The sequence below is a fragment of the Salvelinus alpinus genome, chromosome 34, assembly GCF_045679555.1.
Source record: "Salvelinus alpinus chromosome 34, SLU_Salpinus.1, whole genome shotgun sequence".
NCBI lineage: Eukaryota > Metazoa > Chordata > Actinopteri > Salmoniformes > Salmonidae > Salvelinus > Salvelinus alpinus.
Window position 1 is genome coordinate 8,788,867 of NC_092119.1, and position 20,930 is coordinate 8,809,796.

A 20,930-nucleotide genomic window follows, 5' to 3' on the forward strand; every position below is an offset into this window, starting at 1 on the left:
GGGGCAACCCCAGTCCTCGGGGGCCTGATTGATGTCCCACTGTTGCCCCAGCTAACACTGAATCCAATAATTAACTAATCATGATTTTCAGTTAAGAATGCAATTTGTTTAATAAGCTGTGTTTGCTAGGGATGGGGGGAAAGTGTGACAATGCTCCGGTCCCCAAGGACTGGAGTTGCCCCTCCCTGGTCTAGTCTAATCTCTCGTGGACAGATACATGTGCGTAAAATGTAGGATCTGTCGGGAATGAATGGGATGTGTGGGATAATATCAGTAATTCCAGTGTTTGGGTTTTTGTCACTGGTTAAATAGACTTAATAGGATGGGGCTTTGGCTGAGAGTTTCCTTTCGTGAGGGTGGAGACTTTGCATACTGGGAATTCTCCATTTAAAAAAAAACATGTATAGAGCTAGAATTTAATCACACAGCTGACCAAATTACGTAAGATTTCAGTTATGGGTTAACCTGAGATTAAGATCAGACAGACACAGCAGCCAAATCCCCCAAGGAAGAGTCCTTCCCTCTCTCTTATCCTTCCTGTGGTATCCCTGTCTGGTCTCCCTCACAGCTCTGAGAGATGCATATAATAGTTGAGATGGGTTCAGTCAGGCCTTTACACTAAGACCAGCAACCCCTGGTAGGATTAAGTGTTATTGTCACTGTGTAATGGTAATGCTCCTGTCGAGGGTCTCCTCTCTGCCTCCCAGACAGATGGCTTTAGCTCCCACTTCTCTATGAGAGCATCGGAAATCCATATCCATCCCTGGCTACCTTTCTCCAGGGAAATTAGAAACTTATCTCAAGTGTTTCCATAGGAGAGAGGGGGAGGTAGACTCTAAACTGAGAGGAGTTGGCAGATTTTTGTTTGTAATTCAGGTTTTATTTCAGTTCACTTCAATCTGTTATTTATGTATTATATTTACGTAAGCGGAACCTGGTACTTCCGGAGCCTACTCCTTATTCAAAAAGCATATATATATTTTTGGTAATTTTTACGACCTTTTTTCCCCCAATTTCGTGATTACGATCTTGTCTCATCGTTGCAACCCCCAACAGCCAAATCCTCCCCTAACCCGGACGACAGTGTGTTGGTGCAAAGGTTAAAATGCTGTAGAATTACTAGTCATGCTCTAGATTGGTTTATAAATTACCTATCAAATCGTACACAATGTGTAATGGCGGATGGTTGTAAATCCATAGAGTCCATAGAGTTGTGCTCAGGTGTTCCGCAAGGTTGTATTTTGGGTCCACTGTTGTTCATCAACAACATTTGGGATCATATTGAAACACCAGATGTTCATTTTTATGCAGATGATACTGTTTTTCATTCAAGTGGTAGCAGTTACCATACAACAGAATCTGTATGATTTGAAGCTGGTTCTGAATTCGGATTAAACAAAATGCATGGTATTTTCAAATGCCAGGCATGTTACTAATCATGTCATTGCTACATTGGATGTACATTCTATAGAGCAAGTCAAAGTGTACAAATATTTGGGAGTGTGGGTTGATGATAAGCTGAGCTGAGCTGTTCATGTGGAGAACTCAAGGAAGCTCAAGGTGTGAATAGGTTTTTATTACCAGCATAAGGCTTGTTTGTCTCTGGAGGCCAGGAAGGAGCAGGTACGATGTACATTACTGACAACTTTAGATTTGAGTGATGTTAAAAACTCAGCAAAAAAAGAAACGTCCCTTTTTCAGGACCCCGTCTTTCAAAGATAATTCGTAAAGATCCAAATAACTTCACAGATCTTCATTGTACAGGGTTTAAACACTGTTTAAACACCGAGGGCTTGTAGGCCTGTTGTAAGGCAGGTCCTCACCATACATCACCGGCAACCACGTCGCCTATAGGCACAAACCCACCGTCGCTGGACCAGACAGGACTGGCAAAAAGTGCTCTTCACTGACGAGTCGTGGTTTTGTCTCACCAGGGGTGATGGTCAGATTCGTGTTTATCGTCGAAGGAATGAGCGTTACACTGAGGCCTGTACTCTGGAGCGGGATCGATTTGGAGATGGAGGGTCCGTCTGGGGCGGTGTGTCACAGCATCATCGGACTGAGCTTGATGTCATTGCAGGCAAACTTAATACTGTGCGTTACAGGGAAGACATCCTCCTCCCTCATGTGGTAGCCTTCCTGCAGGCTCATCCTGACATGACCATCCAGCATGACAATGCCACCAGCCATACTGCTCGTTCTGGGCGTGATATCCTGCAAGACAGGAATGTCAGTGTTCTGCCATGGCCAGCGAAGAGCCCGATCTCAATCCCATTGAGCACATCTGGGACCTGTTGGATCGGAGGGTGAGGGCTAGGGCCATTCCCCCCAGAAATGTCCAGGAACTTGCAGGTGCCTTTGTGGAAGAGTGGCGTAACATCTGACAGCAAGAACGGGAAAATCTGGTGCAGTCCATGAGGAGGAGATGCACTGCAGTACTTAATGCAGCTGGTGGCCACACCAGATACTGACTGTTACTTTGATTTTGACCACCCCTTTGTTCAGGGACACATTATTCCATTTCTGTTAGTCACATGTCTGTGGAACTTGTTCAGTTTATGTCTCAGTTGTTGAATCTTGTTATCATCATACAAATATTTACACATGTTAAGTTTTCTGAAAATAAACGCAGTTGACAGTGAGAGGACGTTTCTTTTTTTGCTGAGTATATATATGGAGGCCTCAACCACTACCCTGAGAGCACTTGATTCAGTATATCATGCGGCCCTCAAGTTCATTACCAATCAAACACATCTAACACATCATTGTGATCTCTAGAGCGCCGTTGGCTGGTCTTCATTGACCTAGTATAGGCCTAAACACTGGTAAACACTGATTTATAAGGCCATATTGGGTAAAATGCCCCTGTATCGCTGTTATTTTTAAAATCAGGTCAGAATAATAAATATAATTTACGGCCCCATTACGGCCCCATTTTAACAATACCAAGAATTAGAACAGGTCACGGAAGAAATAGTTTTAGTTACTCAGCTCCGTGGTCCTGGAATTCTCTCATGAACATTTTAAAATGTGATGATTTAGTTATGTCGGTGGTGTTTAAACACTTGGTTGATGTAAGTATCATAGAATAGTGTAATTGTCTTTGGGACAGCTGGTTTTTAGTTATGTTGGTGGAGTTTAAACACTTGGTTGATGTAAGTATCATAGAATAGTGTAATTGTCTTTGGGACAGCTGGTTTTTAGTTATGTTGGTGGAGTTTAAACACTTGGTTGATGTAAGTATCATAGAATAGTGTAATTGTCTTTGGGACAGCTGGTTTTTAGTTATGTTGGTGGAGTTTAAACACTTGTTTGATGTAAGTATCATAGAATAGTGTAATTGTCTTTGGGACAGCTGGTTTTTAGTTATGTTGGTGGAGTTTAAACACTTGGTTGATGTAAGTATCATAGAATAGTGTAATTGTCTTTGGGACAGCTGGTTTTTAGTTATGTTGGTGGAGTTTAAACACTTGTTTGATGTAAGTATCATAGAATAGTGTAATTGTCTTTGGGACAGCTGGTTTTTAGTTATGTTGGTGGAGTTTAAACACTTGGTTGATGTAAGTATCATAGAATAGTGTAATTGTCTTTGGGACAGCTGGTTTTTAGTTATGTTGGTGGAGTTTAAACACTTGTTTGATGTAAGTATCATAGAATAGTGTAACTGTCTTTGGGACAGACGGTTTTTAGTTATGTTGGTGGAGTTTAAACACTTGGTTGATGTAAGTATCATAGAATAGTGTAACTGTCTTTGGGACAGACGGTTTTTAGTTATGTTGGTGGAGTTTAAACACTTGGTTGATGTAAATATCATAGAATAGTGTAACTGTCTTTGGGACAGCTGGTTTTTAGTTATGTTGGTGGAGTTTAAACACTTGGTTGATGTAAGTATCATAGAATAGTGTAATTGTCTTTGGGACAGACGGTTTTTAGTTATGTTGGTGGAGTTTAAACACTTGGTTGATGTAAGTATCATAGAATAGTGTAATTGTCTTTGGGACAGCTGGCTTTTAGTTATGTTGGTGGAGTTTAAACACTTGGTTGATGTAAGTATCATAGAATAGTGTAATTGTCTTTGGGACAGCTGGTTTTTAGTTATGTTGGTGGAGTTTAAACACTTGTTTGATGTAAGTATCATAGAATAGTGTAATTGTCTTTGGGACAGACGGTTTTTAGTTATGACATTTGTGTTTCTTTACATAATATGTAATTGTTGTACTATAAGCGTCTATAGTTTTGTTCCATGTTGTGTCAGTATATGTATGTTGTTTTGACTGAAACTTCCTTTCCCCTGCTGCTGTTGGAACAGGTCTGTCTTGAAAAATAGACTTGATCTCTATGAGAAAAACCTGTATAAACAAAGGTTAAATAAAAATGTTTTAATTTTACATCTAGGCCTATACATCTTTACTTTAAATAACATCTAGGCCTATACATCTTTACTTTAAATAACATCTAGAGAGAGAGAGAGAGAGAGAGAGAGAGAGAGAGAGAGAGAGAGAGAGAGAGAGAGAGAGAGAGAGAGAGAGAGAGAGAGAGAGAGAGAGAGAGAGAGAGAGAGAGAGAGAGAGAGAGAGAGAGAGAGAGAGAGAGAGAGAGAGAGAGAGAGAGAGAACAGATGGAAGAGAGTGATTACCAATTGAATCAGAGTCAACCAAATCAGGTTATTTTCAGGTGTGGGGGGAGGCTGGGTCAGGTGATCCTATGATTTAATGTCAGATAAGGTCTTCCCACTCCCTCTCTCTTTCTACCTCATTTCCCCCCTCTTTATTTCCCTCTCTCCCTCTCTGTGTCTCCTGAGTCGTCAGTAGGTCTTTAATAATTTAGTATTGGATCTGAAAGGAACAGTAGCCCACAGTACAGAATAGTCAGACTTAAAAGCCTCTCCCTCCATTCTCTCTTCTGTTCTCTGTCTGTCTGTCTGTCTGTCTGTCTGTCTGTCTGTCTGTCTGTCTGTCTGTCTGTCTGTCTGTCTGTCTGTCTGTCTGTCTGTCTGTCTGTCTGTCTGTCTGTCTGTCTGTCTGTCTGTCTGTCTGTCTGTCTGTCTGTCTGTCTCTCCTTCTTCCCCCCTTTATTCTACTCTCCCCCCTTTCTTCTACTCTCCCCCTCTCTCTCATCATTCCTTCTTCCTTGTTCATTTCCTCCTCTCCTCTGCCAATTAATTCATTTCAGAGCACATTCCTCCTCTTCTCCATCATTTGATCTCTCTCTGTCAGCTTGCTTCTGTCCTCGAATCATCTCACTTTCTCACGTGAATGTCCCTTTCTTTTTCTCTGCCACTCTCTTCTATACTTTATTTATCTCTCTTTCTTTATTCTCTCTCTCTCTCTCTCTCTCTCTCTCTCTCTCTCTCTCTCTCTCTCTCTCTCTCTCTCTCTCTCTCATTCTCTCTCTCTCTCTATCACTCTCTCTCTCTTTCTCTCTCTCTCTCATTCTCTCTCTCTCTCATTCTCTCTCCCTCTCTCTCTCTCTCTCTCTCTCTCTCTTTTTACTTCTTTACCATTTCGTTTCACTGTGAGGGAAATGTTGATCTCCGTGTTGTTTGTTTCCAGTTGTCTGTTGTCAGACTTTCCCACCTGTTCTTTCCTCCTCTCATCAGTAATTTCTCTCCTTTCCAGTTGATTTCCCTTCCCTCTATTACTTCTATCCATCCATCTATCCATTATTTTCCCCCTTGTCCTCTTTCTTCTCCTCCTCCTCCTCTTCTTCCTCTTCTCTCACACTCACACCCTTTCCCAGGTCAAAGGTTGCAGCTAGACAGAGACAGCTGATTGGCTTCTATGTGTCGACTTCTCTCCAGTTGTCATTCAGCTGAACACTATGACATCATCATAATCGCCTCTTTCAACTCAATACCACAGAACGTTTCCTAAAAGTTCAAACGTGGTTATATTCAACATCAATTTTGGTCGTGTTCTATCAATATTTTCCAACTGGTTTGACATTGGGAACGTTCTCAAATAATTCAGAGAACGTTAATAAACAAAGTTTTTCTGTGGGAATTTTCAGTACTTCAGCATAACGTTTCCTACAAGTTCTCACATCGTTCACGAGAACGTTAAGAAACAAGGTTCTTCTGTTGGACGTTCTCTGAACGTTCTGAGAACATGACTTTATATGGAACCACGAGGAAACCTGTACAAAACGTCATGATGAAGTAACAAAAATCCCACAGAAGAATGTTGTTTCTTAACGTTCTCTGAAAGATTTGAGAACATTCCCAATGTCAAAGCATTTTGGAGAACGTTCCTAGAACACTACCACGTTTGAACTTTTAGGAAACGTTTTGTTAAAGTAATGACATTTCCTTGTCAAGTTCCTTTAACGTGCTGAGAATGTTCCAGAGCCAAGCAACTATCCTGCAGTATTTGTTATGTTACTAAAAATCTCTGCCTTTTTGTGGCATTTAGAGTTGACCTTTAGCATGGGGTACGGCAGGCAGACAGGCAGCAGGCGATCATCCGGCAATTTGTGATCACCCCGGCTGCACTGATGCACTGAGCTGCTGTTGACAACGATGACGCCACTCGCCTGACATTACACAAAATGGAATAGACACACGCGTGCCCGTGCACACGCACACGCACACGCACACACACACACACACACACACACACACACACGCACACACGCACACACGCACACACGCACACGCACACGCACACGCACACACACACACACACACACACACACACACACACACACACACACACACACACACACACACACACACAGAAGTTCCAAAAGAATAAAGACATTTCAAATGTCATATTATATATATACCGTGCTGTAACGATGTGTAAATAGTTAAAGTACAAACGGGAAAATAAATAAACATAAATATGGGTTATATTTACAATGGTGTTTGTTCTTCACTGGTTGCCCTTTTCTTGTGGCAACAGGTCACAAATCTTGCTGCTGTGATGGCACACTGTGGTATTTCACCCAATAGATATGGGAGTTTATCAAAATTGGGTTTGTTTTTGAATTCTTTGTGGGTCTGTGTAATCTGAGGGAAATATGTGGCTCTAATATGGTCATACATTTTGTACGAGGTTAGGAAGTGCAGCTCAGTTTCCACCTCATTTTGTGGGCAGTGTGCACATAGCCTGTATTCTCTTGAGAGCCAGGTCTGCCTACGGCGGCATTTCTCAATAGCAAGGCTATGCTCACTGAGTCTGTACATAGTCAAAGCTGTCCTTAAGTTTGGGTCAGTCACAGTGGTCAGGTATTCTGCCACTGTTTACTCTCTGTTTAGGGCTCTGTTTTTTTGTCCATTCTTTCCAATGTGTCAAGTAAATATATTTCTGTTTTCTCATGATTTGGTTGGGTCTAATTGTGTTGCTGTCCTGGGGCTCTGTGGGGTGTGTTTGTGTTTGTGAACAGAGCCCCAGGACCAGCTTGCGCTAGCTCTCTAAGTCTCTCTCTGTCTGTCTGTCTGTCTGTCTGTCTGTCTGTCTGTCTGTCTGTTTCGGTGACAGAAGCACCAGATCATCAGCAAACAGTAGACATTTTACTTCAGATTCTAGTAGGGTGAGGCCGGGTGCTGCAGACTGTTCTAGTGCCCTCGCCAATTTGTTGATATATATGTTGAAGAGGGTGGGTCTAAGTTGCATCCCTGTCTCACGCCACGGCCTCAGGCCAGTAAGTGTGAGCAGAGCCTGCTGAGCATCTGGTACATGCCATTGGCTTGGGCGAGTGTAAGAGTGGGGGTTGGGCCTGTTTGCCCGCTCACTACCTGGGCGTATGTGTGACTTCCATGTTGAGGCCCTCTTTGCGGGGGTGGGGTGCATGGGGTGGGCAGGAGTGGCATAGGTCTGATCTGAGGGGGCCTAAATGGGGTGTGGGCATGGTTGATGTGGGGGGGGTGTTGATTGGTTGGGGTGGGGGTGTGGATTTGTCTGGGGGTGCTGTGGTCTGGATGTAAGTCCTCTTGGCGTGGGTCCTCTATGTGTAGGTCCAGGGGGGGGTTCTGCTGGTCTTGGAGGGTGTCTCGCTGGTCTGGGTGGGGTGTCTATTGATCTGTTGCTCCTGTGTGAGGTGTTGGGGCTGCGTTTGAGAGCGATGTCCTTTAGAGTCCGGGCAAAGGTGGGCACTGCTCCCTTGTAGAGGTGGACCTGGTCATAGAGGCTGTTCAAGTCCAGGGTGGAGTGGTGGGCCAGGAAAACATTTGGTTTTGAGGCACAGTAACGGGAAATGCTTGCGTTTACCCGCAGTATTGTAGCAGGGTGGAAGTCTTTTCGTGGTAGCAGGGTGGAGATAACCACTTGTGCGTTGGGGAAAGTAGAAGAAGCTTTTTCAATCACTCCCTTCAGTGCTGAGGCCACCCTTTCCTGCTGTGCTCTCAGGTCGTTTGTGCCTGTGTGTATTATTATGTGGCTAGGTGAGCCTAGTTTGTCCTCAGACAGAAGGTCTAGGGCGCGCTGGGTGTTTGGACACCAGAGTTTAGACACACTGTGTTTGGGAAAAAGTTGTTTTTCTTGTATATATTTCCCATTTGAGTCCATAAGGAGATCAATCTGTGTCTTGTGTTTGTCCTCAGTGGGTGTGGGGGGGTTGTCAGGAGGGCTATCAGGGTGGCTGACAGGGGGGGTCCTCAGAGGGGGTGAGAGCCGCTTGGGGTTTTTCTTTTGTCTGTTCTGCTGTGATGTCGACTCTATGGTCAGGGTCTGGTGTGGACTGTTCTGCTGTGGTGTCGAGACTTTTGTCGGGGGCTGAGGTGGGCTGTTCTGCTGGCTTCTCTGTGGGGGGTGGCCACCTCTCTACTGGGTTGTTCTCTGTCACACACTATCCCCCTCAACCTCTCCTCCAGCAGTCTGATCCTCTCCTCCATCCCCCTCACCCTCTCCTCCAGCAGTCTGATCCTCTCCTCTAGTGCTCTGTTCTGCTCCTGCTCCTGCTCCTGCTCTTTCTCCTGTTGAAGTAGTGCTCTGTTCTGCTCCTGTCTCACCACTGTCCAGAGTGCAGATATGTCTCTCTCCACCTCCAGCTCTCCTGGTCTGGTTAAGGGGGTGTTGTTGTGCTGGACTGTTGTCTGGGTCTGTGCTGACTGGAGTGTAATCACCTGCTGTTCCAGCTCCACCTGCCTTACCTCCAGCTGGGTGAATTTATCCTTCATTTCAATGAGGGAGAAGTACTCTGTGCTGGGAGGTTGACTGTCTGCTGAGGGTTGCTCGTCTGTGGGGTTATATGATGAAGAGGTCTGGTCTGACCCGCTCTCTCTCTCTCAATTCAATTCAATTCAATTCAAGGGGCTTTATTGGCATGGGAAACATGTGTTAACATTGCCAAAGCAAGTGAGGTAGGTAATATACAAAAGTCAAATAAACAATAAAAATGAACAGTAAACATTACACATACAGAAGTTTCAAAACAATAAAGACATTACAAATGTCATATTATATATATGCAGTGTTGTAACAATGTACAAATGGTTAAAGCACACAAGTTAAAATAAATAAACATAAATATGGGTTGTATTTACAGTGGTGTTTGTTCTTCACTGGTTGCCCTTTTCTTGTGGCAACAGGTCACAAATCTTGCTGCTGTGATGGCACACTGTGGAATTTCACCCAGTAGATATGGGAGTTTATCAAAATTGGATTTGTTTTCGAATTCTTTGTGGATCTGTGTAATCTGAGGGAAATATGTCTCTCTAATATGGTCATACATTGGGCAGGAGGTTAGGAAGTGCAGCTCAGTTTCCACCTCATTTTGTGGGCAGTGTGCACATAGCCTGTCTTCTCTTGAGAGCCATGTCTGCCTACGGCGGCCTTTCTCAATAGCAAGGCTATGCTCACTGAGTCTGTACATAGTCAAAGCTTTCCTTAAGTTTGGGTCAGTCACAGTGGTCAGGTATTCTGCCACTGTGTACTCTCTGTTTAGGGCCAAATAGCATTCTAGTTTGCTCTGTTTTTTTGTTAATTCTTTCCAATGTGTCAAGTAATTATCTTTTTGTTTTCTCATGATTTGGTTGGGTCTAATTGTGCTGTTGTCCTGGGGCTCTGTGGGGTGTGTTTGTGTTTGTGAACAGAGCCCTAGGACCAGCTTGCTTAGGGGACTCTTCTCCAGGTTCATCTCTCTGTAGGTGATGGCTTTGTTATGGAAGGTTTGGGAATCGCTTCCTTTTAGGTGGTTGTAGAATTTAACGGCTCTTTTCTGGATTTTGATAATTAGTGGGTATCGGCCTAATTCTGCTCTGCATGCATTATTTGGTGTTCTACGTTGTACACGGAGGATATTTTTGCAGAATTCTGCATGCAGAGTCTCAATTTGGTGTTTGTCCCATTTTGTGAAATCTTGGTTGGTGAGCGGACCCCAGACCTCACAACCATAAAGGGCAATGGGCTCTATGACTGATTCAAGTATTTTTAGCCAGATCCTAATTGGTATGTTGAAATTTATGTTCCTTTTGATGGCATAGAAGGCCCTTCTTGCCTTGTCTCTCAGATCGTTCACAGCTTTGTGGAAGTTACCTGTGGTGCTGATGTTTAGGCCGAGGTATGTATAGTTTTTTGTGTGCTCTAGGGCAACGGTGTCTAGATGGAATTTGTGGTCCTGGTGACTGGACCTTTTTTGGAACACCATTATCTCATATCTCTCTCTCTGTCTCTCTGTCTCTCAATTCAATTCAATTCAAGGGGCTTTATTGGCATGGGAAACATGTGTTAACATTGCCAAAGCAAGTGAGGTAGACAACACACAATGTTGTCTCTCTCTCTCTCTGTCTCTCTCTCTCTGTCTCTCTCTCTCTCTCTGTTTCTCTCTCTCTCTGTCTCTCTCTCTCTCTCTCTCTCTCTCTCTCTCTCTCTCTCTCTCTCTCTCTCTCTCTCTCTCTCTCTCTGTCTCTCTCTCTCTCTGTGTCTCTCTCTCTCTGTCTCTCTCTCTCTCTCTCTCTCTCTCTCTCTCTCTGTCTCTCTGTCTCTCTGTCTCTCTCTCTCTCTGTCTCTCTCTCTCTCTGTGTCTCTCTCTCTCTGTCTCTCTCTCTCCATATTATTTACTTCAACCTGCACTCTCTCTTTCCTTTTATTTATTTCCCTTCATTGTTTCCCCCCCTCTTTTTATTGATATCCATCGTTCCATATGTTTCTCTCAATCTCTCTCTTTCTATCTCCCCTTACTTTTCCTCCTCTTTATTTGATGCTAATCACAAACCCTCTGCAAGAGATAAAGCCGTGATAGGGAAAATTACCTGCCATTCACAATTAGGTGGTTACTGTATTGAAGAATGAAGGAAGTGCAGTGGCAGCCCATAGAGGTAGAATGGGGCAGGGAGGGAGGGAGGGGGATGGGTGCAGTGGCAGCCCATAGAGGTAGAATGGGGCAGGGAGGGAGGGAGGGGGATGGGTGCAGTGGCAGCCCATAGAGGTAGAATGGGGCAGGGAGGGAGGGAGGGAGGGGGATGGATGGGATATGGATTATGCTTGTCCTCGTCTGACATGATTAACACAGTACCATTCTCCCCATAGACCAGGGATCCAACTGGTAGCTATTTTAAGCAACAACAAGGTTGACAAAAATCCCAGGAATGGAAAATTCCTTTCTGAGTACCATAAACCACTAACAGTGAATGTCTATAATGTACGTTTATGTGAGCTGTCCTGTAATTAAGTGTGGTTTTGGACCGCCCTGCCCTTGACTTTTTGACACTCCAAAATGCAAAACTTCCATAACACAGCATGAAGACAACAACAAATGATAGCAAAGATAAACAAACCACAAAACTCTATGCACAAGGACAACTTTTAATAATTCCCACAGAAAACTGTATAAAAACATATTTATTGAAGTAAACAGTGCAGATGCAAGGTTTGGTAACGGAATTACTGTTTCTGCACTGTTCTTCGAGTAAATGTGTTATTCAAAATACATTTTCAGTGTACATTTTCAGTGTACATTTTCAGTGTAAATTGAGTCTCAGTGTCACTCTGCTAGGATTAGCATTCATGTTAAACGGTGCACTCTGTAGTTAAAATTCTACCGTGTGTGCCTAAGCCCCTATCCTTAGGATCCAGTCGGTCTGTGTGTCTCTGCCCTCTCTGCCCTCTCCTTGCCCACAGCAGTGACCTACAATACAGCACAGCACGCTCTCAATGACAACTACCTCTGCCCTCTCCTTGCCCACAGCAGTGACCTACAATACAGCACAGCACGCTCTCAATGACAACTACCTCTGCCCTCTCCTTGCCCACAGCAGTGACCTACAATACAGCACAGCACGCTCTCAATGACAACTACCTCTGCCCTCTCCTTGCCCACAGCAGTGACCTACAATACAGCACAGCACGCTCTCAATGACAACTACCTCTGCCCTCTCCTTGCCCACAGCAGTGACCTACAATACAGCACAGCACGCTCTCAATGACAACTACCTCTGCCCTCTCCTTGCCCACAGCAGTGACCTACAATACAGCACAGCACGCTCTCAATGACAACTACCTCTGCCCTCTCCTTGCCCACAGCAGTGACCTACAATACAGCACAGCACGCTCTCAATGACAACTACCTCTGCCCTCTCCTTGCCCACAGCAGTGACCTACAATACAGCACAGCACGCTCTCAATGACAACTACCTCTGCCCTCTCCTTGCCCACAGCAGTGACCTACAATACAGCACAGCACGCTCTCAATGACAACTACCTCTGCCCTCTCCCTGCCCACAGCAGTGACCTACAATACAGCACAGCACGCTCTCAATGACAACTACCTCTGCCCTCTCCCTCAAAAAGGTATTATTAAAATACAAGAGCTTTAGCTAGTCCCGGCGACTTAAATCTCTCGCTCGATCTCTTTCTCTCGTTCATTCACTTGACCTCTGTCAGCCTCAACCCGTAACCTTATAGTGGCCTGATTCTGGTTCTGAAGTACTTTCAGGTTGTCATTGTAAATAAGAATTTGTTCTCCTGGGATAAATAAAGGTTAAATAAATCAAATAAAACAATGTAACTATAGAGAGCAAGACTAAAGCACAGAGATGCACAGTAGATGTGTACGTACTTGTGTGTATTTTAGGTTTTCTTCTCTATCTTACTCATTTATCTCTCACGTTAGGCTTTGATTTGGAAACTTCTAAGCTCCATTGTGTTGATCAGCAACAGCTTAAACAACCTACATGCAGCTGCACAATGCTGCCCTCACTGTTCCCATACAACTGACTCCCAGTACACTCTTAGACGTATTCTTAAAGAGGTTTGTCACTGTAGCGGTACGTCCTTTGTACCTTGAGTTATAGGGACATAATTGTATCCTTGCAGTTCCTTAAAGGTCCAACGCAACTGTTTTTATCTCAATATCATATCATTTATGGGCAACAATTAAGTAACTTACTGTGATTGTTTTTTGTTTTTTTCAATTAAATGCTAAGAAATAAATAATAATTGGCTTCTTGGCAAAGAGCAATTTCTCAAGAAATAATTTTACTAGGACTGTCTGGGAGTGGTCTGAGTGGGGAGGGGAAAACTGACAACTAGCTGTTATTGGCAGAGAGATTTGGAACTCTCTTCCTTATTGGTCTATTAACTAGTTTACTGGTGATGTCACCAGGCCAAAACTCCATCCCACCAAAACAGGCTGAAATTTCAGGTGGTCTTTTCAAACAGCTCTTACACTTAAAGGGCATTACATTTTATTTTTCACTATTTCACAGTATTATTCCAACCTTATAATGTGGAAATATATATAAAATCCAGGGAAATCGCGGTTTTTGTCTGCACTAGGCCTTCAAAGAGCAACTGAAAGCAAAAAAAACGACTTCTCTGGTAGAAAAACGGCATCAATATTAGTCAGAAACATGTATTCTAGTGTCCAAAACTGACTACAAAATGTAAATAGGATCACGTTAGTTATGAAGTCATTTTATTTAAAAAACTCATCCCTTTGAAAAGGAATGTGTACTTACTACTGCATGCCTGTGCTGTGTGGTTGTCCCACCTAGCTATCTGAGGCACTGCATCTCAGCGCTAGAGGCATCACTACAGTCCCTGGTTTGATTCCAGGCTGTATCACAACAGGATTGGGAGTCCCATAGGCCGGTGCACAATTGGCCCAGCGTCGTCCGGGTTTGGCCGGTGTAGGCCGTCATTGTAAATAAGAATTTGTTCTTGACTGACTTGCTGACTTGCCTAGTTAAATAAAGGTTAAATAAACAACAATTCAAAAAAAAAAGAGCATGCTGGGAAATATAGTAATGATGGGCATGGATTTTGAGAATGTGTGATGATTGTACCTTTAATATTCAAAATATTGGGTACAACAATGTGCCGTTATACTAGATTATCCACACACACGTACCCTAAAAGATACCTAACAGTACCATGTGACATCCTATGTGTACTTCTGAAGGTACATGATGTGTATTTTGATATTTTTGTCCCCCCCCCCCCCCCCCGGGAAACAATACTTGTACCCTTTTTCTGAGTGTAGCAGAGTAACTGCCTTTATCGTTAACATTCCTCATGTTTCATTATGAGCCATGGAGGGGCCCAGTGCCCAGACGTTGCCCTCTACACAGCCTTCAGGACGTGAAGGTTCACATAGGCTGGATAATTAAAACACAGCCACAATGAACAACTGTGTCAAGGACAAGGAGGGGAGAGGAGGGGGAGGGGGGGTGGTCTACCGCCATTTTACCATGTCACATCTGTCTCCTTCACATCAAAGGCAAGACGTGTTTCATTATTCACAGGTTGCTACCAGGTCAACATTATTAATGCAGGAGGTTCTCTCTCTATCTGTGTGTGTGTGGTGTGTGGTTTGTGGTGTGTGGTGTGTGTATGGTGTGTGTGACAATACACACAGCAATGACTTTATATAAAACCAACAAAACTGAACATATCCCTAAATGAGAATGTTCTCATTACTGTTGTTTTACCCGCTGATAAATATAAATCATGCTTAACAAAAATCACCTTTGGTTACGGGTATTTACTGTATATTTACTGGTTACGGGTATTTACTGTATATTTACTGGTTATGTGTATTTACTGTATATTTCAACCCAGTGGATGTGTAGCTGTGGTGTGTATTATGTCATCTGTCAGTAGCAGAGGTATGGTGTTGTCCTGTATTATGTCATCTGTCAGTAGCAGAGGTATGGTGTTGTCCTGTATTATGTCATCTGTCAGTAGCAGAGGTATGGTGTTGTCCTGTATTATGTCATCTGTCAGTAGCAGAGGTATGGTGTTGTCCTGTATTATGTCATCTGTCAGTAGCAGAGGTATGGTGTTGTCCTGTATTATGTCATCTGTCAGTAGCAGAGGTATGGTGTTGTCCTGTATTATGTCATCTGTCAGTAGCAGAGGTATGGTGTTGTCCTGTATTATGTCATCTGTCAGTAGCAGAGGTATGGTGTTGTCCTGTATTATGTCATCTGTCAGTAGCAGAGGTATGGTGTTGTCCTGTATTATGTCATCTGTCAGTAGCAGAGGTATGGTGTTGTCCTGTATTATGTCATCTGTCAGTAGCAGAGGTATGGTGTTGTCCTGTATTATGTAATCTGTCAGTAGCAGAGGTATGGTGTTGTCCTGTATTATGTCATCTGTCAGTAGCAGAGGTATGGTGTTGTCCTGTATTATGTCATCTGTCAGTAGCAGAGGTATGGTGTTGTCCTGCATTATGTCATCTGTCAGTAGCAGAGGTATGGTGTTGTCCTGTATTATGTCATCTGTCAGTAGCAGAGGTATGTTGTTGTCCTGGTGAGTTTGAGTGTTTCCTACAGCGTTACCTTCAAAAGATCTGCTCCTCCATCTACTTATTATCTGTCCACACACACACGCACACACACACACGTGCACGCACGCACGCACGCACGCACACGCAAACACACACACACACACACACACACACACACACACACACACACACACACACACACACACACACACACACACACACACACACACACACACACACACACACACACACACACACACACACACACACACACACACACACACACACACACACACACACACACACTCACACACGCAAACACACACACACTGTACTGTACACAAACTAAGTTCCCTTGACAAGCACACACACATTGCAGATATAGGTTCTTCATTTGACCAGTATTGTCGTAGCAACGGGATGTAAACATTCAGTCCATAATGTTCCGTGTTTGGGCTATTAGCTGACCAGAATTAGGCAACATTAAAAGTGCCATATTGTTAATATAACCATGTGTTAGTGTTGGTTTTCATTGAATTCATGTGTGTGTGTGTCTGTGCGTGTGTGCGAGTATGTGTGTCTGTGCGTGTGTGCGTGTGGGTGACATGTCTCGATAGAAACACTCAAATTCCGGGCCGTGAAGATGTAACCTGCACACAGACACGTTCCAACACACACGTGTTCACCGAGACGTGACCTAGCCTCTGCACATGCTAGCCACCGTCCTGGATCTGCCGCTGTGGGCCAATGTATCCTGGATGTACGGTCCACTCACATACGCTCACACGCTCCCAGTAAACGTTGTACACACAGGGCCGGATTAAGAAATCATAGGACCAAGATGCGAATCGATGCGTGGTAAATTTACTGTTGACGAAAAAGCACCCCCCCCCCCCTCCCATTTAGAGGTAGGCTTTTGCCAAGACGAGTGCATCGACCATCACCGTGACTTCATCTTCCTCATTAGGTGAGTCAGTGTGCCACCGGAAATGGTATTTAGTAGCCTACTGTAGACGATGACATGTACAGTACCAGTCAAAAATTTGGACACATCTACTCATTCAAGGGTTTGTCTTTTTTATTTGTACTATTTTCTACATTGTAGAATAATAGTGAAGACATCAAAACTATGAAATAACACATATGGAATCATGTATTAACCAAAAAAGTGTTCAACAAATCAAAACATATTTTATATTTGAGATTCTTCAAAGTAGCCACCCTTTGCCTTGATGACAGCTATGCACACTCTTGGCATTCTCTCAACCAGCTTCATGATGTAGTCACCTGGAATTGCATTTCAATTAACAGGTGTGCCTTGTTAAAATGTAAATTGTGGAATTTCTTTCCTTCTTAATGCGTTTGAGCCAATCTTGTTGTGCTGTGACAAGGTAAGGGGGTATACAGAAGATAGCCCTATTTGGTAAAATGCTTAGTACATATTGTAGCAAGAACAGCTCAAATAATCAAAGAGAAAAGACAATTCATAATTTCTTTAACTCTTGGGTAGGGGGCAGTATTCTGAAGTTTGGATGACAAACGTGCCCAAAGTAAACTGCCTGTTACTCAGGACCAGATGTTTGGATATGCATATGCTTGAGAGTATTAGATAGAAAACACTCTGAGGTTTCTAAAACTGTTAAAATAATGTCTGTGGGTATAACAGAACTGATATGGCAGGCGAAAACCAGAGGAAAATCCATCCAGGAAGTGGGATTTTTTTTGATGTGGGTAGTTTTCAATTGAATGCCTATATTGTATCTAATGGGTTAGGACCCAGATTGCAGTTCCTATGGTTTCCACTAGATGTCAACAGTCTTTAGACATGCTTTCAGGCTTGTATTTTGAAAAACGACGAGTAAAAATACCTTTTGGTCAGTGGACAGGGGAAGTATGCAGAGCTGGATTGGGCGCGTGACCGTGAGCACGCCGTTCATTGTTTTTCCTTTCTATTGAAACCGGTTCCTTTCTATTGTCCGGTTGAAATATTATTGATTATTTAGACAATAGACAAGCTGAGGATTAATTATAAACATCGTTTGACATGTTTCGACAAACTTTTCCGGTACTATTAGGATGTATTCGTCTGCATGTTTTGACCGCCCTGGAGCCAGTGGATTACTGAACAAAACGGGCCAACAAAAAGGAGTTTTTGAGAACTAAACAAACATGTATTGTGTAACAGGGAGTCTTGTTAGTGCAATGTGCCATATGAAGATCATCAAAGGTAAGTGATTCATTTTATCGCTATTTCTGACTTTTGTGACTCCTCTACTTGGCTGGAAAATGTTTGTATTCTTTTGTAAGTAGGGCGCTGTCCTCACATAATCGCATGGTATGCTTTCGCAGTAAAGCCTTTTTGAAATCTGACACAGCGGCTGGATTAACAAGAAGTTAATCTTTAAGCCGATGTATAACACTTGTACATTTTATGAATGTTTATTATGAGTATTTCGGTATTTTGAATTTGGCGCTCTGCAATTTCACCGGATGTTGGCCAGGTGGGACGCTACCGTTTCTTCAAGTAACGTCAACGACACCTAAAGGACACCACTAAGAGACTTGCTTGGGCCAAGAAACACGAGCAATGGACATTAGACCGGTGGAAATCTGTCCTTTGGTCTGATGAGTCCAAATTTGAGATTTTTGGTTCCAACCGTTGTGTCTTTGTGAGACGCAGAGTAGGTGAACGGATGATCGCCGCAGGTGTGGTTCCCACCGTGAAGCATGGAGGAGGTGTGATGGTGTGGGGGTGCTTTGCTGGTGACACTGTCTGTGACTTGTTTAGAGTTCAAGGCACACTTAACCAGCATGGCTACCAAAGCATTCTGCACCGATACGCTATCCCATCTGGTTTGCGCTTAGCGGGACTATCATTTGTTTTTCAACAGGGAACTCCTTCAAAACTGTTGGGAAAGCATTCCAGGTGAAGCTGGTTGAGAGAATGCCAAGAGTGTGCAAAGATGTCATCAAGGCAAAGGGTGGCTACTTTGAATAATATAAAATATAAAATATATTTTGATTTGTTTTACACCTTTTTGGTTACTACATGATTCCATATGTGTTATTTTATAGTTTTGGTGTCTTTACTATTATTCTACAATGTAGAAAATAGTAAAAATAAAGAAAAACCCTGGAATGAATAGGTGTGTCCAAACTTTTGACTGGTACTGTATATATATGTATATGTATGTATACAAATGTATGTGGGCACCCCTTCAAATGAGTGGATTCGGCTATTTCACCCACGCCCGTTGCTGACAGGTGTATAAAATCGATCACACAGCCATGCAATCTCCATAGACAAACATTGGCAGTAGAATGGCCTTACTAAAGAGCTCAATGACTTTCAACATGACAACGTCATAGGATACCACCTTCCCAAGAAGTCAGTTCATCAAATGTCGCCCTGCTAGAACTGCCCCGGTCAACTGTAAGTGCTGTTATTGTGAAGTGGACTCATCTAGGAGCAACAACAGCTCAGCCGTGAAGTGGTAGGCCACACAAGCTCACAGAATGGGACCGCCCATTGCTGATCTGCGTAGTGTGTAAAAATCGTCTGTCTTCGGTTGCAACACTCACTACCAAGTTCCAAACTGCCACTGGAAGCAACGTCAGCACAATAGCTGTTTGTCCGGAGCTTCATGAAATGGGTTTCCATGGCCGAACAGCCTAAGATCACCATGTGCAATGCCAAGCGTCAGCTGGAGTGATATAACGCTTGGACTCTGGGGGAGTGGAAACGTGGGTTTGGTGGATGACAGGTGAACGCAAACTGCCCGAATGCATATTGCCAACTGTAATTTTTTGGTGGAGGAGGAATAATGGCTTTGGGGCTGTTTTTTATGGTTCGGGCTTGGCCCCTTAGTTCCAGTGAAGGGAAATGTGAATGCTACAGCATACAATGACATTCTAGATGATTCTGTGCTTCCATCTTTGTGGCAAAAGTCCGGGGAAGGCCCATTCCGTGTTTTAGCATGACAATGCTGGATAAATTACCCGTTCACCTGGCCTCTGGTCCTGGTGGTTTACATCATCTACACTATATTAAAGATGCTTTACCCAGGGCATAAATACACCCATCAACCCACAGAGACCTGCTGTAGGGATACAGGAAGTCAACCCACAGAGACCTGCTTTAGGGAAACAGGAAGACAACCCACAGAGACCTACTGTAGGGAAACAGGAAGTCAACCCACAGAGACCTACTGTAGGGAAATAGGAAGTCAACCCACAGAGACCTACTGTAGGGAAACAGGACTTCAAACCACAGAGACCTACTGTAGTCAAACAGGAAGTTAACCCACAGAGACCTACTGTAGGGAAACAGGACTTCAAACCACAGAGACCTACTGTAGTCAAACAGGAAGTTAACCCACAGAGACCTACTGTAGGGAAACAGGAAGTCAACCCACAGAGACCTACTGTAGGGAAACAGGAAGTCAACCCACAGAGACCTACTGTAGGGAAATAGGAAGTCAACCCACAGAGACCTACTGTAGGGAAACAGGACTTCAAACCACAGAGACCTACTGTAGTCAAACAGGAAGTTAACCCACAGAGACCTACTGTAGGGAAACAGGAAGGCAACCCACAGAGACCTACTGTAGGGTCACAGGAAGTCAACCCACAGAGACCTACTGTAGGGAAACAGGACATCAACTCACAGAGACCTACTGTAGGGAAACAGGAAATCAACTCACAGAGACCTACTGTAGTCAAACAGGAAGTCAACTCACAGAGACCTACTGTAGTCAAACAGGAAGTCAACCCACAGAGACCTACTGTAGGGAAACAGGACTTCAAATCACAGAGACCTACTGTCGGGAAACAGGACTTCAAACCACAGAGACCTACTGTAGTCAAACAGGAAGTTAACCCACAGAGACCTACTGTAGGGAAACAGGAAGTCAACCCACAGAGACCTACTGTAGGGAAACAGGAAGTCAACCGACAGAGACCTACTGTAGGGAAATAGGTAGTCAACCCACAGAGACCTACTGTAGGGAAACAGGACTTCAAACCACATAGACCTACTGTAGTCAAACAGGAAGTTAACCCACAGAGACCTACTGTAGGGAAACAGGAAGTCAACCCACAGAGACCTACTGTAGGGTCACAGGAAGTCAACCCACAGAGACCTACTGTAGGGAAACAGGACTTCAAACCACAGAGACCTACTGTAGTCAAACAGGAAGTTAACCCACAGAGACCTACTGTAGGGAAACAGGAAGTCAACCCACAGAGACCTACTGTAGGGT

General features: G+C 43.7%; 1 protein-coding gene across 1 annotated transcript in view; it reads right to left on the bottom strand.

Annotated features, from left to right (window-relative positions):
* Positions 1–20,930, bottom strand: part of LOC139563546 (synaptosomal-associated protein 25-B-like) — an 81,136-nt gene that overhangs the window by 40,284 nt on the left and 19,922 nt on the right. The window lies entirely within an intron of this gene.